Consider the following 19,806-nt stretch of genomic DNA (forward strand, 5'->3'; position numbering starts at 1 on the left):
CATCCAGTCACACAGTAATTACACAGTAAATGGATTACAGAGATATCTATAAACAGGAATTACACCGTAAAAAGTTGTTGAAACTGAGGGCTATCATTATGACGTTCTTACCTCTCCTTTACTATTCCAGTCCCAGGAATTTCTCTTAAACTTTTTACTGATGTTATTGACATTGTTCAGTAGAAAAAAAACAAACAAGAGCTCTAAGTACAATGAGGTACACTGAAATGTTAATTATGAAAGAAATATTTAATTTTCCAAATGCCCACATGTTTCTACCCTTCCATGTAGTCATGGCCTTTGCAATGTGACTTTGCAGCTCCAGCTTCAAGTAACTGAATTGTACTTACTTCCTCACCACTGGAAGCTGGGTTGGCCTCAGGCTTTGCTTCGGCCAACAGAAAACCATGAAAATGAGTCTGTCCAGTTCCAACTCAACAGCCACCATGTGAACAAGCCCATGGTTAGCCTGCTGGAGGATGAAACTTGTGCAGACATCCTCATTGCTCTAGCCGAAAACAAGCCAACTCCCCAAAGCAAAGTCATCTAGCGGATCTGCTGTTGACTATGGACACATGAGAGAGCGCAGCTGAGACCGGAAGAACTATCCAGCTAAGCTCAGCTCAAATTGCTGACCCACAGTACTGAGAACTTAAATAAATGGTTTTATTTTAAGCCACTTAGTTTTGGAATGCTTTCCTGATACAAATGTTTAGCAATACCACAAAATATTAGGCATCACACAACAAAACAGTAGGCAAGCTTTAATGTGGCAATGATGCTGTTTCAGTAAAATCATGAATATTTTATGATAGAATATTGAGTGAAAATAGCAGAATGTAAATATTAGTCTGTATACTGTGATTGGAATTATGCAAATTTATGCATGGAAGTAAAATGTGGCATGTAAAAAAGACATTGCTTTATAACGTTGGTAGGATTAAGCATCATGCTGTCATTATTTTTGTGTCCTTCAACATAATTATATTGTATTTTCTAATGAAAATATTTGTAGGACATAAAGTCAAAAACATTCTCAAGTTGTAGGATATCTTACTGTGACATTATTAAATCAGTGAAAAGTACAAACCAAGCCTTTTGCCTCCCTTCCCCGATGATCATTATTACTGAAAAAAGTGAACAAAATGGACCAATAGAAGTATTTCAAAAGTGGAAAGAAATCTCTTTATTAGTTAGGAATTAAAGGAAAATTCACATTAGCTAATTTTACTTTCATTATCAGACTGTTAGAATTTAAAACAAAAATGGGGATTTAAATACTCCATGGATCATAAAACCCATTTTAATAGTGAAAGATATTGATAATAGCTAAACTCTCGTATGCTAAACGTCGGCCTTTAAATGTTAAAGGTGACTGACCTAAGATAAGGAAGAAACAATCTCGGCAATAATTCTAAAAATTACTCCTACTAGAACGGCTCATTCCTTCACTAAATGTAGATGTGCACATCATAAAAGCATTGCCCCAAGAAAATGAAGCTGACTTATACGCAAAAACCAAAGAACTGCATAGAAATTCCAAAGGCATGTCCTTGGAAATTCACCCTTGACCAATCTATCTCCTTAATCCAGTGGGCTGCTGAAACACAATGCTGTTTTTCTAGCTGACTGTGCATATCTGCTGCATCGGGAGGGATGCGGAGCTTGGCTTCCCTCTTGCATTATGATGGCAATTTATTTTGACAGCTTCCTCAGCCCCCAAAAGTTGTCAGACATCCAACATGCTGCAGAATGAACTTTAAGCATTCAAAAGCCCTGTAGTCTGAAGTTGAAAGCAGGGAGGTGGGAACCAAAGTCAAAGAAAGCAGGCAGAATATGTGCCTTGCTCCTTTCTTACAGAAGCCAAGAGCTCAGAACTGAATCTGTTCTTTAGTTAGATTTTGGTCAGGGTCCATTCCTTTCTCAAGCCACATTTAATGTGTCCCTATAGGCCTTACATTGTCTGTTATGATGATCAGTTCATTCACATCCCAATGTACAAACTCAGCTTCACCTTTCCCAATCTTCAGACCGGGCCACCAGCCACTCAGTAGCTTTCCCCTCCTCTGAGAAGAAAAACAACCCTCCACTCCCACTTCTTCTTCTCTCTCTTCCACATCCAGAACCTCTTCCACTCGCTATGTAGCAGGATCTGTCTTATTTAGTAAAGCCAACTTTATTGTGATGCCATTGACCTAGTTTGAGGGTTGTTAAAAAAATAAACAGCCCTGTGGAACTCATCACTCATTGTAAGGGCATTGCCAAGGACAACGTTCATTACATCACACAGTGTCCTATTTATGAAGACTCCTGAAAGAAATCCCTGTCTCATCTTCATACAAAGAATAGCTGTGCTTCTCCTAAGTATTTGTTCCATATTTCTTTCTTTTTGCTTACTTACTTATTTATAAGGGACACTGTGAACCATGAGAACAACATGATACGTGGTTAACTCAAGGAACCTGTATAGTTTCTCATACTCTAACAACGTATTATTGCCCATGCCTCTTCTTTGCCTCCACTCTTGTTTTTCTGTACTGTTTCATAGCTAACATTTATGGAACACTCATTATGTGTGTCAGTGTTTTAGTATATCACATGAATTAAGTCATTTTAATCCTCCTTTCCAATGTATGAGAGAGCTACTATAATTATCCCAATTTTGCAGGTAGAAAGAAAGTGAGATGCAACAAGATTAACTACCCAAAGGTCACCCAGCCAGTGAGTGGAGGAGTTACTCGAAGTTCAGTTATTTCTGGAAGAAGACACCAAGGAGAGTTTGCTGAGCAAGACATGGGGATGATTTATCTAAAATGAAAATAATTCCACTTTTTATTTACGTTAGGTAAGTAAAGTGGTCTTAACACCTTAAGTGACAGAACGATTTTGCTGTTCTGTTTGATGACCTGTTGGAGGAGTTCCCCAATTTCTAGCCATTAATAGCCCCTAAAATCTCAAGAGATTAGGTCAGAATCTAGAATTTACATGGTTTAGGGGTTTTGAATATGCAAATTAGAGAAATAGGTTCTATAAGGCCATCTGCATGAGTTTTAGGATCCTGAACCCTATGTTTCTTGTGAGGACTTTCATGTTAGATCTCCCTTGAAAAGCTGATCTTGCTTCACTCAGATTAAATACAATTATGCTTAACAGGTCCCAACTATTGAAATAAACAAGTTTTGTGTAAGTGGGCTGGGGATATTAGTTTCCTTTTGCAATGCTGAATTTTCCATGTTAGCTATTAAAAATCAACTAGCATAGGAACATAGAGAAACTTTTACCTTCAGAAAGATAGTAGCAGGATCCTTTTACAGAGTTTATAGGCGAAAGGTAAATTTTGATCTGTTATCTTTGGGTCCTGGACAAATATAAAAGATCTTTTTATTTTTCCATGCACACAACGGAAACAAACTCCAGTAAACTTAAATAGGAGAAGCATTTATTCGAAGGAGGTGAAGGGACAGACAGAATCGAGAGGAGACTGAAAGCAAGCCCTAAAATTAGCAGAAACCAAGGGAAGATTCATGTCTGGAAAACAGATGGCCAGTGCTGCCTTTGGACACTGGGAGCTGATGCTGGTATTGCTACCGTGACATCCACCGTGGATACTACTGCCAATGTTGGAATCAATGCTATAATTTCTCTTCCTGATTTAAGGTCTCAGTCCGGGGGCATCAGATTGACTGGGTTGCCTAATGACAGACAATATGTAGCAAAGATCTGGCCTTTTAAGCTTCCATAATGGAAGGAAGAGCCCTGCCACATACTAAAACTCAAACAATTATAAATTCCTCATCAAGTGGGTCCAGAGTGAACTGCCAAAAAATGAGAAATGTTCATAAAAATGGACAATAAGTTCTGTTTTTTTTTTTTCTCCGTTCATTCAGCAATCCATTCTTCCAGCCACCCAAGCGAGCCAGTCATGTATTCAACAAATACCTACTGAGTTCCAGCCATGGTATTAAGTATTGGGAATTGTGTTGGCCATTTTTTGTTTGCCCTTTCCCCCCCACTGTTCTTCCTCTACTACGTGCCTCCGATGGCAGATCATTATATATGTCTGGGCTCCACTGCCTCCTAGATTCTGGTTTAACTTAGATAGTGGAAGTACTGACTAGATTGAAGGTTGGGAGGAAAGGGAGGCAAGTATTCACTCCTCATGCTCCTCCCTGCTAGAACATTGTTTAGCGTGCCTATATTATTTTATGAAGGCCATAGGTCCTATCAAGCTACAGGGTGTCACCTAAAACTACAGCTTTCAAGACTGTGATAACTATTTACTGTCTTTGCCCTTTTGGTCTAAGGATAATAGAGGCCACCTACTATTGCTTGCCTACAGGTGATTTACCATCTCCTATTGGTTTCTCTCACTCCAGGATTCTTCATAGAGATTCCCTTCCTAAAACCTTCTGCAATTTCCCTTTTTTAGAGTTCCATCTGTTTGTTGCAAGAACCATGACTTTATGGGATACCTGAGTCATGAAGTCATTTAGTCCTTGATCTTACTGTACTTGACAGTTCCACAAAGCTATGACTTTTGTACACCGTGAAATTCTCCCACACTGAATAGGAGCAGGCTTGACAAGGAGTACATACTCTACATCCATGTCCCCATTTCAAAATTTGAAAATGGCTACTTCTGTATTCAGGCACTGCGACAAATTTCCAATACACATGCGAGTATTTTTCCTAAAATACTTATTTTAAATTTGTCTTTGGATCTTCCCCTTCTCATTACCCAGTAGCCTATACTACAAAATTAAATGCTTGCTACACCACTGAATGTTAGCTAATTCAACCTAGAATATAATCCCATGGAGAAAGGAACGTAAGCTGACACCGTAGAGTTAGCGGATTGTAATGAGGGTCTTTACTAACCTCACTGTTTTATCTGGCCCTGTCAGAATGAGATCACAGGACGGGGCTAGAACACACCGCCATGGGGGGTGAGCCACATACTAGAGGGCACAATAAAAAGGAAGACGTTGAGGAAGGAGATGTTAGCAGAAGCGTGGAGCAAATCCTGTCAACTCAAATAAGGGAGGCAGAAATCAAGTCCAAGTAGGTCAGTGATTTCTGGTTCTAAGCAGCCAACAATTTAAGAAGAGTTTGCCTGAAAACTAAATAGGAGAAGTGGTGTCAGCATCTGTAGCAAATGGTCTTACCTAGAAAATCCTACAAAATGGAGGAGAACAACACAATCCAAAGCTGGCTTAAATGAGGAAGAAAGGCAGAACAATGCCAGATAGGTGGTACACAGCGTAGCAATCCCCTTCCTCCTGGGAACCAGTGCACTAGGAAACTGGAGGGATGAAAAAAACAAAAACAAAAGTTCCGGTACCCAAGGGATGTGTGCTGAAGGGAAATCGTGAGGTGAGCTATTAGGAAAATATCAGAACACTCTGTGGGTATATCCAGGGACTTTAGCTTTTGGTCAGGTAACAGTTCAATATATAGTAGGTTGGAAAATACTGAAATGCTATTGGTTCTGTTGAAAAGTTCACGCTCAAGTTTCTTAGAAGTCATTGCTAATAGCTGCAATGATGCCGGAAAGTGTTGATACTCTAAGTATCCTGTTTTATCTCATCTCTTCTCACACCCCAAGAAGTTAGATTAATTGAGCTAAATAATGCGAACTGCTTTATTGTTTGAGAACAAACAATAACTCTGAATTTCAATTAATATGTAAGTTTAAAAAGAGGAATCTGCAAAGAAAACAAAAACTAATTTATAAAGATATATGCACCTTTATCTTTACTGTATTATTTATAAGCCAAGATATGGAAGCCTCAAGTGCCCATCAATAAATAAATGGGTAGAGAAGATTATATATATAATAGCATATTATATATATTGTGTAATGTATATATACTGGAATATTATATATAACATATAGTGTATCTATAATGGAATATTACTCAGCCATCAAAAAGAATGAAATCTTGCATTCATGGCAACATAGATGGACCTAGAGGGTATTATGCTAAGCGAAATAAGTCAGAGACAGACAAATACCCTATGATTTAACTTATATGTGGAATCTAAAAATAAGAAAGCCAAAACCAAATAGACTCATAAATACAGAGAATAAACTGATGGTTGTCAGAGAGGAGGAGGATTGGGAGATAGGCAAACAAAGGAGATTAACAAGTACAAACTTCCAGTTATAAAATAAATAAGTCATAGCGATAAAAATTGCAGCAGAGAAATATAGTCAATAATATTATAATAATGTATGTTGATAGATGGTAACTATACACACCATGGTGAGCACTGAGTAATTTACAGAATTGTCAAATTACTATGTTGTATACTTAAAGCTAATATAACACTGTATTTCATCTATACCTTAATATAAAAAAATAAATATTTTTAAGAAAGGATCTGGATCATTTCTTTAGAAAATTATTAAGAATTTTCATATATCCATATGGTTTCTTATGCCAATAATTAGTTCCACAAGTTGGAAAGAGAGATAATAAGCATATAAAGAGACAAACAGTGACTATATAAAATTGCATGACAAAGAAAGTTAAGGAAAAATTTGGCCCAACATATGTAATAGATATATTTATTGTTAGAAGAAGAGTTTTCAGTCTGCCAATGTGTACTGACATTCTCTAAGCTGAGTTATAATACATGGGGCTCTCTAATTATATTTTTTAGGTAGACTATATTTTTAACAAAATGGTATCTCTTGAAAGCAGGATTCTGTGAGTTTCAGAAAATGATGCTTTGGATATTCTAAATCTTTTACGGTGTTCTGGAGTACAACAGCCGTATGTGAATTGAATTGTCATTAAGACCGCGAGGTCCTCCAATAAAAAACTCCAAAACAATTGGAAATTCTCACACAATATAAGTGTTAGTGAAGGTCATACAGCTTCTCTTGAAGTGTTTCCAAGGACAGTAAATTCTCTACCCAATGAGGCATCTTTTCTTGCTCTCAAGCAACTCTAGATTTTATAAAGGTTTCCGTATACTGAGATATTATCTGGTGCTTTAGAAATTCTACCACTGATTCTAGCCTTGTTTTCAGAGGAAGACAGAACAAATTTACCCATTCTTTCTCAGATTCCCTGAGTTCATGTAATTTTTTTCCTATATGATATCTTTTCTAGGCCTCTTCATAAACCTATCAAACTGGGATCACTCTACCCTCAAATCCTTTAAAACGCATGCTAAGAATCGCCCTATTGGGGAGGGTGGGGGATTGGATAAATGAAGTATGAGACTACAACTTCCCATGTCATGCAAACTCTTTTCTTCCTGATAAGGCCAGAAATTCGCCATCACATCACACTGAGGATTCATATTAAGCTTGTGATCAACTCAATGGCCCAGACGTTTTTATGTGAACGATTGCCACAGCATGTCCTCTCTCTCCTATACTTACGCAACTGACTTTTGAAATCTAAATTCCCATCACTGGGTTCTGCACAGTTGTATATAGGAACAACCTATTGGCTTCCTTTGGTGAGTTAATATAATTTTACCCTCAGAAGAGTTTAAGATAATAACAATGGCAGTGAGCACAATATCAAAAATGGTAAATCACAATTGAATGGCCTCTTAAAGTTTAAAGAGTGCTTTAACATATGGTATTTCACTTTATCCCCATAGTCTAGATAGAGATGGTGGATATTAGCATCAGTTTGGAGAGGAAGCAACTGACACACTGTCCTATGATACTTATACGTCTAGTAAGCAGAACATAGGTCTAGAATGCGATCTCTTGCCCCCTAATCCAAACTTTCTTCCTATCCCAAATATTTTTCAGTAGAACATATAAGCCGGGTCCTATAAACTCAAGAATATTGTTAAACATGCTCCATTCAACAGCACCAGCGGGCCAGGGAACTGTCTTCCCCACGCTGCAGCATCTATTAATTCACCATGAACTTAACCAAAGGTAGGCATGCATGCCCACAAGTGGAGATTGCTGAACAGCAAGCTCTTCTATTCTCAGATTCTACTCTTTCTTTTGAAATGCTTAAGAAATCTAATTTCCTATCTGTGAACATAGACATTTAGTCATTAACAAAAACGCTAGTTGCTCTATTTTAGCAGTGATTATTTATGAATAAAAATATCATTTCTGTGTTAAAAATCCAAGAAAAAAAATATGCTCCCTCTACTCATTATCCCCTTCCCTCAGCCTGACAGTTTTCAAGAATTTGGAAAATGAAAGCTGGAAAATATCTAAACATTTGTATCAAGTCTATTCCTCAGGAGCCTGGGTGGACTTTTTCTTTAAAGTTTAATTGAGAAGATCTGGAAACAAATATATGATGTCCTTAAAATAATAAGTAAAGTAGTACCACAGAAACTTGGGAGTCACAATTCAAGGCTGGATCACAGGAGGCACGTGAAAAGATAGCACTATTAGATTGAGGGCTGAGAGGTTATTATATATATTTTTTCCAGCTAGAATAAGAGACTGTCAGGGTATTTGTACAGGACACAGAAGCATAAGGAGAATAAACCACTATCTCAAAAAACATAGGGAAAATAGACCACTATTTTACAGTCCCAACCGTAGCCCAGAATTGTTCCAGAGTGATCAAAACTAACAAAGATACGCGTGGGGGAGGGGGATAACTGAGGCCGTCTGTCTCCAGACCGTGGCCTATTAGGATCTAGAGTGACAAGCCAAGAAACCAGATCATTTTTTTGATGATAACCTCTATAAAATTACTGGTAAAAGCCCATGCTTAATCATGGGATTAAAATATTTAAGATGTAACCACATGAGGCGGACCTCAAAAAATCTCTGTTGTCCAAAGATGCTCTCCATTTATTAAAACCAAAAAATAATCAGTAAACTCAGCAGTAATGACAGTTTCCAAGTTTAGTTTTTGGCAATAACTATTTTTATCTAAAATAACACTAAGTATTATTATTATTATTATTATTATTAAGATATATAATGAACAAAGAAACTGAAATTTTATGCTATTCAATGTCAAGTAAGTGTTTTTCAAACATACTCATTTCATTACTGTAACAACCACATGATAAAATTGGGGTAGACTGAAAAATTCAGCCATGCTATTTTGTAACTCCTCTCATCAAGGTGAAGTCTGCTTATACAAACTTTAATCTGCCATGCCCTCATTAGATTCTTTGACCTGCAGAATATAGCACACCAATATAGAATATAGCAGGGCAAAATTCAACCCATTACAGGCAGCAAGGAGACTCTAGTTGAAATGGGCAGTGAAATAAAGATATTACTATTGGAAACTGAAAAAAAAAAAAGTGATTACAAAACCCTTGAGAAACCTGTCACTTGCAGTAACTTGAATAATGGAAAATATGCCAATTGAATCTGTATATTTTGTTAAGGAAAATTTGAAGCAGAATATTGAAAATGCCATTTGCCTTTTGTGATCAATGTAGGGTAAGATTGAGAAACAACAAGTGCATTAAACAGAAAATCCTTTCATTTAAAATCTTAAGGTAGAGAAAATATAAAATAACCAAGACTTATTTGGTTAGTAATAAGAAAAAAATCTGTTTCATATTTTTTAAGTCTCTCTACCACCATCCCTAAAAGAATCAAATTAAGAAATGGCTTCAGGATAAAGTGAAGAATGAGCAGTAAAACTTTTTGTAAGACCTATGTAAGGGTTAAGGTAGTAGTACCTAGGAAACCCTTTCCACAGGTCTCTGGATCAAAAGGGTTTGCACCAGAGAAGCATTATCCACATCTGAACCTGAAGCAAATTACAAGATTGTGGACATCGAGCCTGATGCCGTGATTGATGGAACTTGGGAAGTCTGAGTGATGTTCAATTTATTTTCCATTTGGGGGAAAGAAAAATCAATGCGGACAGAAGGTGGTCTATAGCAGATTGTTGTAGTAATGGTCCCAAAAGACTCATACTTCCTGCTATCTAAGCTGTTGTGCAGCCCTTCCTACACTGATTCTTGCCTGAAGCTTGTAACTCACTTTGGTCCATGAGATATCCAAACATGAAACAAGCAGAGGTTTGATAAGAGCCAGCACACTGAGATCGCCATCTTGGAATGCTTCTACTGCCGGGCAAAGAAATTGAGATGAAAGAACACATGGAGAAAGGGAGCCATTTGAGGCATCCCAGCTGAGGCACCAATTATATGAGTGAAATTATCTTAGATCATTTAGCTACATGGTATTACCTAACCTATCCTGTCTCCTACACACTACCATCGCTTAGCAAGCCAAGATTCCACTGTTGGCCTGCCCCAAATTTGTTACCCTTACTCCCAATTCTTCTATCAAGAACATGTTCTCGTTGAGTCCTCTAATTGGCAGATTGCATTATTTATATCACTTCTTATTACAATGACTAAAAGGGAAAGCCAGATTTGCTTTTCTAAATTTTGAGGAGACCATCATGATTAGTTAGGAGACTATTATCACTACCATTCTGGTCTTAAATTTGAATTTCCTTAGGACAAGATGCTGTTATTATAAATGAGTTGAATAATTATATCATCTTGGAAGTAGAGAACCTTTAAAGTGCAGTAGAAAAATCTCTATTTGGCAGTCCAGACTTGTCTAGCAGCCAAAAAGAAATAATTGAGCTTGGTAGTATGATGAGTCTGCATAAAACCTCCAACTATAGGTGTTAATGCCTGAATAGAATGGGTTACTTGTTTTCATTCAGACAAGACTGTAAGCTATATGGGAACAGATCTGTGTGTTTCTCAAAAGATATGACAGTGCCTGTCACATAGTAAGAGCTCATTAAATAATTAAGTCAGTAGATGAAATTCTCTTCTAGAATGTGTTTTTGTTGGACAAATTACAACTTTCATGACAGGTGGGAATGCTAGCAAATATTTAATGTATTTTAAAGATCTAATACTTAGAACTGTGCAATTAGTTTAGCAGGGATTAGCTCACGTGACCTCCTCACATCCCTAATGAGGGTTTCTAGTTACCAAAGACAACAAAGCTCTGAATGATTATAACTTTCTCAAAAGTTGACAAATTAACCATTGGCAGAGCAAATGTTTTCTAATTCCTAGAATAAAACTTTTTTCCCAGGCACCTGTCTTTTGGTAGCATTTTCACTAATGTGAGGTTATAACCTCATCACGTGTATGCTCATCTACTGAGTATATATTTAATTACCTCACTTGTTTTATTTAAACTTATTTTAAGTAAGACTTTGTATCTTACAATAATTGGACAATTAATATAATTTGCTATACATAAAAGATAATTATGAAATTAATTTAATTAAAGCAAATTATTAAATTTTTGCTATGTATCATTGACTCACAAATGCTCTGAGATAGTGGCCCCATTTTCTTTTAATATAATAAGAGATTAGCAAGTGGAGGACCTATTAACATCAAATTGGGACCTTCTCCTTGACATATTTAGATGAAATGATCTAGAACTGAAAATTGGATTTCTTTGTAATTATGTACCCCACTATTATTTAAGCATTATTTAAAATTAAATTTATTTGTTTTGAGTACCAACCATTTAGTACATGTTCAGCAATTTGAAAAACATTGCTCTAGTGCTTTCTTCAGCAGCACATGTACTAAGACTGGAATGATACAGAGAAGATTAGCATTGTTCTAACTCATTGCTTCCCCAAACCTGGTGAAGTATACAAAATTATAATTTTGTCCTAAGTATTCATATTTGGGTATTTATATTTAAGCCTCGCTCAAATTCTCTACATTATTTTAGCAAAGATGCTCTTCCAATGGACTACCTTTATTCATACGACATTAAACAAACCTATCTCAATGTCAGAGTTAGTGCATAAAAGAGTTTTATTGTAATTGATGAAATACTTTTCTCAAGACAAAACTCAAGTAAGTTCTTCAATTGCAGGTTTATTTTCTTCACTGTAATATTTTCCTAAGACGACTCCTCCTTTTAAAAAAATTATCTTTTTCAAATAACTACTTTTATTTTATTCTTAAATTTCATGACCTTCCCACAGACTCTTTCCTTAGCTCCTTGAGGACCATACCATTATACTAAACCAATTCTTTAAGGTCACTGATAATATCTTAGTTGTCTTAGATCATAGACCTTTCCCTCTCTGTGTAATATTTAACTAGTTGTTCCTACTTAACCTCTCAACTGCCTTTACTTCTGTGAGGATGGGATCACTAGGCTCAAACTGTTTCGACTATATCTTTGTCTGATAGCTTCAATGAGTCCCACTTATCAAGCTCTGGATTCTGTCTCTCTCGTCTGCTATCCATAGGAGATAAGATGCCCTTGATTGGAGGGAGGGAATGGGGCATGTAGCTCAAGCTCTCCACTAACAGATCTAAATGAAGCTCAACTTTTAATGCCTCAATACTGGTCTCTACTTCTTTGCTTCCTATGGTTTTCAGTGTCACTTTCATCTATCCAGTTTTCAAACCTAAAATCTTGGAATCATCTCACTGATGCTACATTTAAGCAATTGCCAAGTCCTGTGTTCTACCCGAAACTATCAATTCTTGTTCTTATTCTCACTACCAGAAATTCAGGTCATAGTTATGATTTACTTGCCCAACTTTATCGAACTCTTTACTATTCTCCCCACCTCTAATCTCTTGACAGTTCCAATTCATCTAGAGCAAGATGGCCAGATGGTTCTTCATGTAGGAGGACACTCCTTTGACATGCCACTACTTTGCCCCAGATCAGTCAATATCTTCCAAATATCCCCCAAATAAAGTTCAAACTTCTTAGTCTGGAATTCATATCTTTACATGATCCAATCATTTCTTTTACTCAGTATGTATTTAGTGTTCATCTTTGGGCAATTAATTAAAAAGTAGGTTAATTACAATATACAATTTTTAAACATTTTGATCCAAGAAAAAAATGCATAAATAAACGTTCATTTGTCGATCATTTCATGCAAAGCCTAGGCTTTTCCCCTTCTTTCCTTCCTTCTTTCTTTATTCCTTCTTTCTCTCTCACTCCAGCCTCCTCTCTTTCTCTCTATCTCTCTAGTATGGATTCATCAACTGCATAAATCACACACTTTTTACAGATTTAGTTTCCTTAGAAAGGAGTAAGTTCTTAGAGATACCTATTGAATGCACAATCCTTTTATATTTTAAAATGTTCCTCCAAACTCTTATATTTGACTTTTCCAACCGCAAGTTCTGTTGTCATTTTCAAGTGATTCATCTGTGTTGTGTCTTTTCAGTGCATTGACTTATTAGCATTCACAGAAAAAATAATCACCTTTCTTTTTTGTGCTTTTATTTCTTTGGCTGACACGCTTTTAAATTACTATATATTTACAATAACGAGAACCATTGGCAGGAGTAGTTTTAGGAACAAAAGCAAGTGACTCCTGTTAAGAACACAATTTGTAGAAGCAGAAATGCACAAATGTGTTGCAGACTTGCTTAGCAGTCCAAGAGTTCAATACGCCATGAGCATCAGAATAATCCCTTACAGAAATGAGGGAAGACATTGGTAATTCAGCAACTTGAAGCTGGTTGAAGGAGATATGCTGTACTTGCTATTCTCCATTAAAAATCATAGTCCTGACCTTTGCCTCTCACAATCCTCTCTCCCAGCCAGCCCACTCAAATTTACAGGTATTTTAAGCATATTAATCTCAAGTTCCAACTCAAATTCCACTTTCTCCATGTTCAGTTCCTGGATGCCCCTACCTGAAATATTTCCCCTGTTTAAACTACAGTAAAATTTGTCTATGTGAATTTTGTAGGATATTTTTTCTTCTTAGAATTATAGTTATGACCTTGCATATTTTATAACTTAAGTGCTTGGAAGGCAGTTCCTTGGTATGCTCCAAGGAATCTGGTATGAAGAAGGCAAAATGAGTATGCCATCATCATATCTCCAGGCCAGCTCACTGGCTTCTGGGGCTTAGAGAAAGAAGGAATAATGGGAGGGCTTATACCAAATATTCCCAACAAGTAGACATAGTTTTGTTCACTCATCAAATATGTTAATTTGCAGTTGAGTATATTTGAAATGGGTGATTTCTAAGGTGGTTGTTTTTTTTTTAATTTTTAATTTTTCATTAAAAGGAATTTGGTGAAACATCAAAATTTACATAAACTGATATATCCTAATGAAGGAATATTATACATTCATTTAAGATATTGTTTGCAAGGAGTATTTTGTATAATAAGGGGAAAATGTCTTATAATGACAAGTGAAAAAAAAAAGACAGAAAATTAAAAACATAGTTTAAGCACAACTATTAAACTTTAGTGGAAAAATAGTGGAAATTAAAACACAAACATGTAGAGAAACTGTGGGTGGTTTGTTTCCGTCATTGTTTATTTTATTCAATTTTCACACTAAGAGTATGCTTTAATTTTATGATCACGTGTGTCTTGATATTTTTAAAGAAAGTTGCTCAATTTTCATAACTTGAATTTATTCCCTTTTATTAAGTAATTATTCTATTAATAGCTATCAGCAAATACAAAAAGGAGAGTGTGGGTAGAAGCAAAGTGCTAATCACAGCACTACTGTTAGCTCCACAAATACAAACTAGAATGCCAATGATTTATTTTCAAAGTAAAAGGTGCTGACTTTCAACTTCTAATCCAAAGATGAGATCAACAAGAGAAAAGCTACATACGTGATTAAGATCACAGTTTTTAATGTATCTCCTCAGAAGATAACAATACTATCTTTTCCCTTTAGGTGGGTGAGAGGGCCTAAAATAATTTTTTACGTATCTGCTATTTAATCTCACAGAGTCTCTGGGAGATAAGAAAGAAAACTAAACACACATAAGAGCAAAAGACCATGCCTTTTCATCTCTTAAATGTGACCTGGGACAAAGAACGTGAAGAGATGAAGGCCGTCTCAATGACCTTTGACTAAGGTAGCTTCCCCTCTGGACTCCCTCATCCACTGCAACACTACCCCTCCACGGTTGACAGCTAACCACCGCAGACGCAGTACTCTCTGAACACCTTAGAGAACATCTAGGGAGACAGGATGCAGATGAAGGACCAATTTCAACGTAGCTAAACTTTCCTTGATGTTTTGAGAAATACTCAGGAGTCCTCTTGAATGTCTTCAGCTTAGTGATGATCCTCAGATCTCCTCCTTGGACTGTCAGTAATGTCCCAAAGTGATTTGTCTTAAAAACTGGTATATTGGTTTTTTAGGGCTGCTGTAACAAAGGACCACAAACCGACTGGTTTAAAACAGCACAAACCTTCTATCTCATAATTCTGGAGGCTAGAAGTTCAAAGCCAAAGTGTTAAAAGGGCTATGTTCTGATGCTTCAAGGAGAGGAGCCTTTCTTACCAACCCTGACAAGATCACCAGTCGTTGGAGTAGGCACCCCCTCCTTCTCCAGTATGACCTCATCTTAACTAATTACATCAAAAATAATCCATTCCAAAATAAGGTCACTTCTGACAAAGTGGGGTTAGTACTTCAACTTATTTTTTTGGAGGGACTAAAATTCAACCCCTAACAGCTGGGTAAAAAGAAAGATCCTCCACCCAAACAATAACAACAAAATCAACAAAGTACCATGAACCCCCAAATCCATTGCTTTCAGTAATGCATGTCTTGTTATTTGAAAGCTAGTGAGATGGAGATAAAATGATCTCACCCTGAAAATCAATAAATCAATGACTCACTGAAATGTATACACTTTTGCCATCTCACGTGCACACGCATGCACACACACACACAGATACACTCCTGATTCTAATCCTACTTCATGGCTTATTAACATGGACCAGTGACTGTAAGCATTGTAGCTGCTTTATCCCAGTGTGACAGGAAAGAAAATAGCTTTTCCTTCTTTCAACCTGCTAAAAAACTCTACTTTTGCAAACGCTTGCCTATGTCCCTTTTCTGCGTAGACTAGCAGTTTCTTTGGGGCCTTTGTGATAAAAAAAAAAAAAGTGGAGAAAGGGCAAAACAGTAAGAAACAGAAGTGCTAGAGAAAGAAAATGAAATTTAGCAGCAAGACTGGAGAGAAGAGAAAGACTGAGGCTTGGGGAGTATCCAAGGTATGTGGTAAAAAAAAAAAAAAAAGGAAGCAATATTAACATGTACAGTTGTCAATTAACTGTTCCTTTAGTGAGTCTGAAATATACAAGTCAAAGACTTGAAATATTTTTACATCAGTTGAACTTTCTGGGATATGACTTCAATCCCAGTGATACTACATTATTGACCCATACAGATCACACATATGTAAGTGTTATATATGAAATGAAAATGTTATTCCTTATTATATATGCTTCATGATGACAAGGAGATAAGAATATTTATTAACCCTGAAAGCAGTGTCTGACACATAATAGACGCTCAATAAAAATACTAGCATATAGGTCTTCCTTCTACTGTTCTCTGAATGGTTATCCTGCTATGCAATGAGCCCTAATTACTCAGAAACATTTAGTGTCTCCTCAAGCTCCAGAGACAGAATCATTTTTATATAAAATAATCAAGAAACATTCTGGCTACAAAATCAACCAGATAACCAAGAACACTAGATCTGACTCCATGAGTGCGGCCCTTTGCACCCAGGGCAGTTTTAAGCTTTCATTTAACATCTAAAGAATAACCATTTGTTGCATACACCATCCATTCATCCACCCATCCATTTATCCATCCATTAATCTATCCATTAGCCCGTTCATTCACTTATTCAGCAAATACTCACAAAGTGCCTGCTTACATACCGGCTAGTATTCTAGGGAGTAGATATATAGTGAAGAATAACAGAGTCTTCCTCTGCTTTTACCAAGTTACATTCTAATGAGTGAAACTAACTGCATTTAACAGATAAAGAAATAAGACGATTTGTTGGCCTCTGTACCAAGCACTAGAAATACACTTCTAGGTGGGGGCCATAGGGGTGTGTAGGGGTGTTCTAGGCGCCAAAAAAAAAAAAAAAAAAAAAAAAGGAAGAAGAGGACAAGGAAAAAGAAAAAAAGACACATACACACTCAAAACAACATGTGCAAAGGGCCAGAGGTAAAACTCATGTTACATTTCAGGACAGCAACTCAGTCTAGATTGTACAGCTAAGTAAAAAGGGTGGGAATGCCAGAAATGCAGTTAGAGGGGCAAGGAGTATATAAGTTCTAATGTGTATGTTGTTAAGTAATATGTTAAGAATCTAGACTGTATCCTCAGGAAAGGGGGGCACGTTTGAAAAATGTAAAGTAGGGCATGTTTCAGCCCTGTGTTCCAATGTTGTCTGATAAGAGTTACTCAAATTTGAAGTCTGAAATGAAAAGGTACTAATTTGAAGAACAACCGTCATTACCCAGACTTGGAGACTTTTTTTTTAATGTTATGCTAGTCACCACACAGTACACCCTTAGTTTTTGATGTAGTGTTCCATGCTTCATTGTTTGCGTATAACAACCAGCGCTCATTACAGCACATGTCCTCCTTAATACCCATCACCAGGCTACCACATCCTCCCATCCCCCTCCCCTCTGAAACCCTTAGATTGTTTCCCGGAGTCCATACTCTCTCATAGTTTGTTGGAGACTTTTTCTATCCTGGCTTCTGGTTTTGGATTTAATTCTTCCCACATCAGCCCATTTCTTTTTTGGACCCATGTTGCCTTTCTGGTTCCTGATTTTGTATATTTCCTTCTTCCCCACAACCCAACTATTGACTCAGCTTAGTTCTTGGATCTAAGAATTTGTATTTACACATTACCTACCAGGAATTGTTATTACTTCAACACCAGCCCCCTCTTCCACAAGCCAAAGCTCTACCTTTGAGCATGCCATTGGCTGGATTCATTTTGTGTCATAATGGGAATAAAATATCTGGCTTTAATTGACAGTCTTAAAGAGCTTTTTAAAGGGACCATCACAAATTGAATTCTTTCTTCCAAAAACTTTTATACCCAGGTTGGGTGAGGTGAATAGCCATGTACTTAAGACCAATATCACACATAATACTATGCATTTTGGGGAAATGGTCATATTTTACATTATATGGCCATCATTTTTAACAACAGCCATGGCACAAACACTGTTTTCTCCCTGATCACTCATATGCTTTTAAAGCATTTTCATCTCCAGAAAAAATAAAAACCCTAAGGAGACCATGACTTATACTTGAGTCCTAGAATAGCTGAAAACAGTATATTCCCCATTGTTAAACATGAAAGGGAGGGTGCTAGTGGGTGGGCATTTTGAGAGTTAAATTAACTACAACGAAAATATATAATTAGAGCTGTGCAGATAAAAGTTGACTCATGGAAATGTGGAAGAAACAAGATAAATAAAACAAACAATGTATCTACCAATGATTTTGTCATTTTTGTCAGCCTTCAAACATTTCTCCCAAAGTGAGAAACATATTCTGGTAATTTTTTTTTTTTTTTTTAATGTCTCAAGAAGGAACTTTAAAGACAGTCTGTCCATCAATCTGGAGCAAAATTATGGCAAAACTGTTATTAGCAGTGCGAGGCGCCGCCTCTGGTTTTTGAACCCAGGTGGGACGCTAGAAAGGCTACTGCAGATACCAGTTTTCCTTCTCCCTCCTTTGCCCTAGGCATACCACCTGGAAGATGGTTGTATGAAGCCAATTGTTAACCAAAATAAAGCTCTTACACTAGAGCACTAGGAAGGGCTTCTATTGCTTCCTTCCTTCATTGACTTACTTATTTCAAATTTTGTGAGTTGAACTCCACAAATGGTTTCTAGTGTTAGACATGGCATAATTCCCAAGAACCCAAGGGAATGACTACAAGCCTGTAGTGGGAGCAATCAGATCTGTATACTGGACACTACCCTACCCTGACCTCTCCAGGCCTTCGCAGTCGTTTTGAACAGAGGTATGCCTTCAGAGGGTCGAGGAAGTTTCTAGGCCTTGAGGGGGTTGGATCGGGTAAGCTGCAATTGGCACAGGCACTAATGGTGGTGGGACAGCACGGGGAGGAGCAGATTGTGAGTGGCCAGAGGTACAGTCATTGCAGGTAAGAATCAGTGTAGTCTCCGGGCCTCCTGCCTAGGGGACCAGCAGGTGACAGGTGAGGGCAGATTCAGGAACCCCATTAACACTGCTTGGGTAAGGACCCTTGGATAACGTGGTGGACTTACATTATAAAGGAATAGGAAACCCTGCATCATCTGATTTGAATATTGAAAAAGAGATTTGGTTAAACGGGACATGAAAATGATATCTGAGATTCATATTCCTGTAAACAAAATATGTATAAGGCAATCTCTAAAAGTCATTTAAAAAAGACCTCCATGGAGCCTAAACTGTAAATATCCAATTGTACCAGATGTCAGCTCTCATGATTGTATCAATCTTCCTCCCTAAATAGATATTCTCAAAACCCACTGGGGACATATGCATTTCAATAAGTTCCAATGGGCTTCAAATACAAGCGTTCTTTATCTATAAAAGAATTACTACAAGAAAAGACTATTATCATTATAAAAATACTATTCCCCAAGGGAGGACTAGAGCTTTTCTTTGTAATTAAACTTCCTTTTAAAACAAAACAAAGAACATTTTTAGAGAGAGCTTCTAAATCTTGAGAACAGTTTGCTTCCTTCTAAAAGCCATGTTAGATGTAAACGGATCCTTCTATGTCTGATTATGTTCAGAAGCTATTTGGGACTGGTTTGTTTATTTTGTTTTAAGAAAGGAGTATGTAACAGCTGCATTTATCTTCTGAAGAAGCAGACATGGTTAAAAGCCATATACAATATGCTACTTTCTTATTTGGTTGAGCACTTAAAAAACTATTTTTAAAAATAAGCAGAAAATAATTATAAATGAACAAGATTTTATTACTGAATTCAACTCTATCTTTAAGTTAAGAATAATACCAGAGAGAGCAA

At 36.8% G+C, this 19,806-nt stretch overlaps 1 protein-coding gene and 1 non-coding gene across 3 annotated transcripts in view; one reads left to right on the top strand and one right to left on the bottom strand.

Annotated features, from left to right (window-relative positions):
- Window positions 1-19,806, bottom strand: part of LRRC4C (leucine rich repeat containing 4C) — a 1,128,307-nt gene that overhangs the window by 821,665 nt on the left and 286,836 nt on the right. The gene's annotated exons all lie outside the window — the stretch shown is intronic.
- Window positions 11,523-11,628, top strand: LOC113265138 (U6 spliceosomal RNA). Its single transcript, XR_003319930.1, has one exon. It is a non-coding gene; the product is annotated as a U6 spliceosomal RNA (small nuclear RNA).

This window comes from Ursus arctos, unplaced genomic scaffold, assembly GCF_023065955.2.
Source record: "Ursus arctos isolate Adak ecotype North America unplaced genomic scaffold, UrsArc2.0 scaffold_23, whole genome shotgun sequence".
In the NCBI taxonomy this organism is placed as follows: Eukaryota; Metazoa; Chordata; class Mammalia; order Carnivora; family Ursidae; genus Ursus; species Ursus arctos.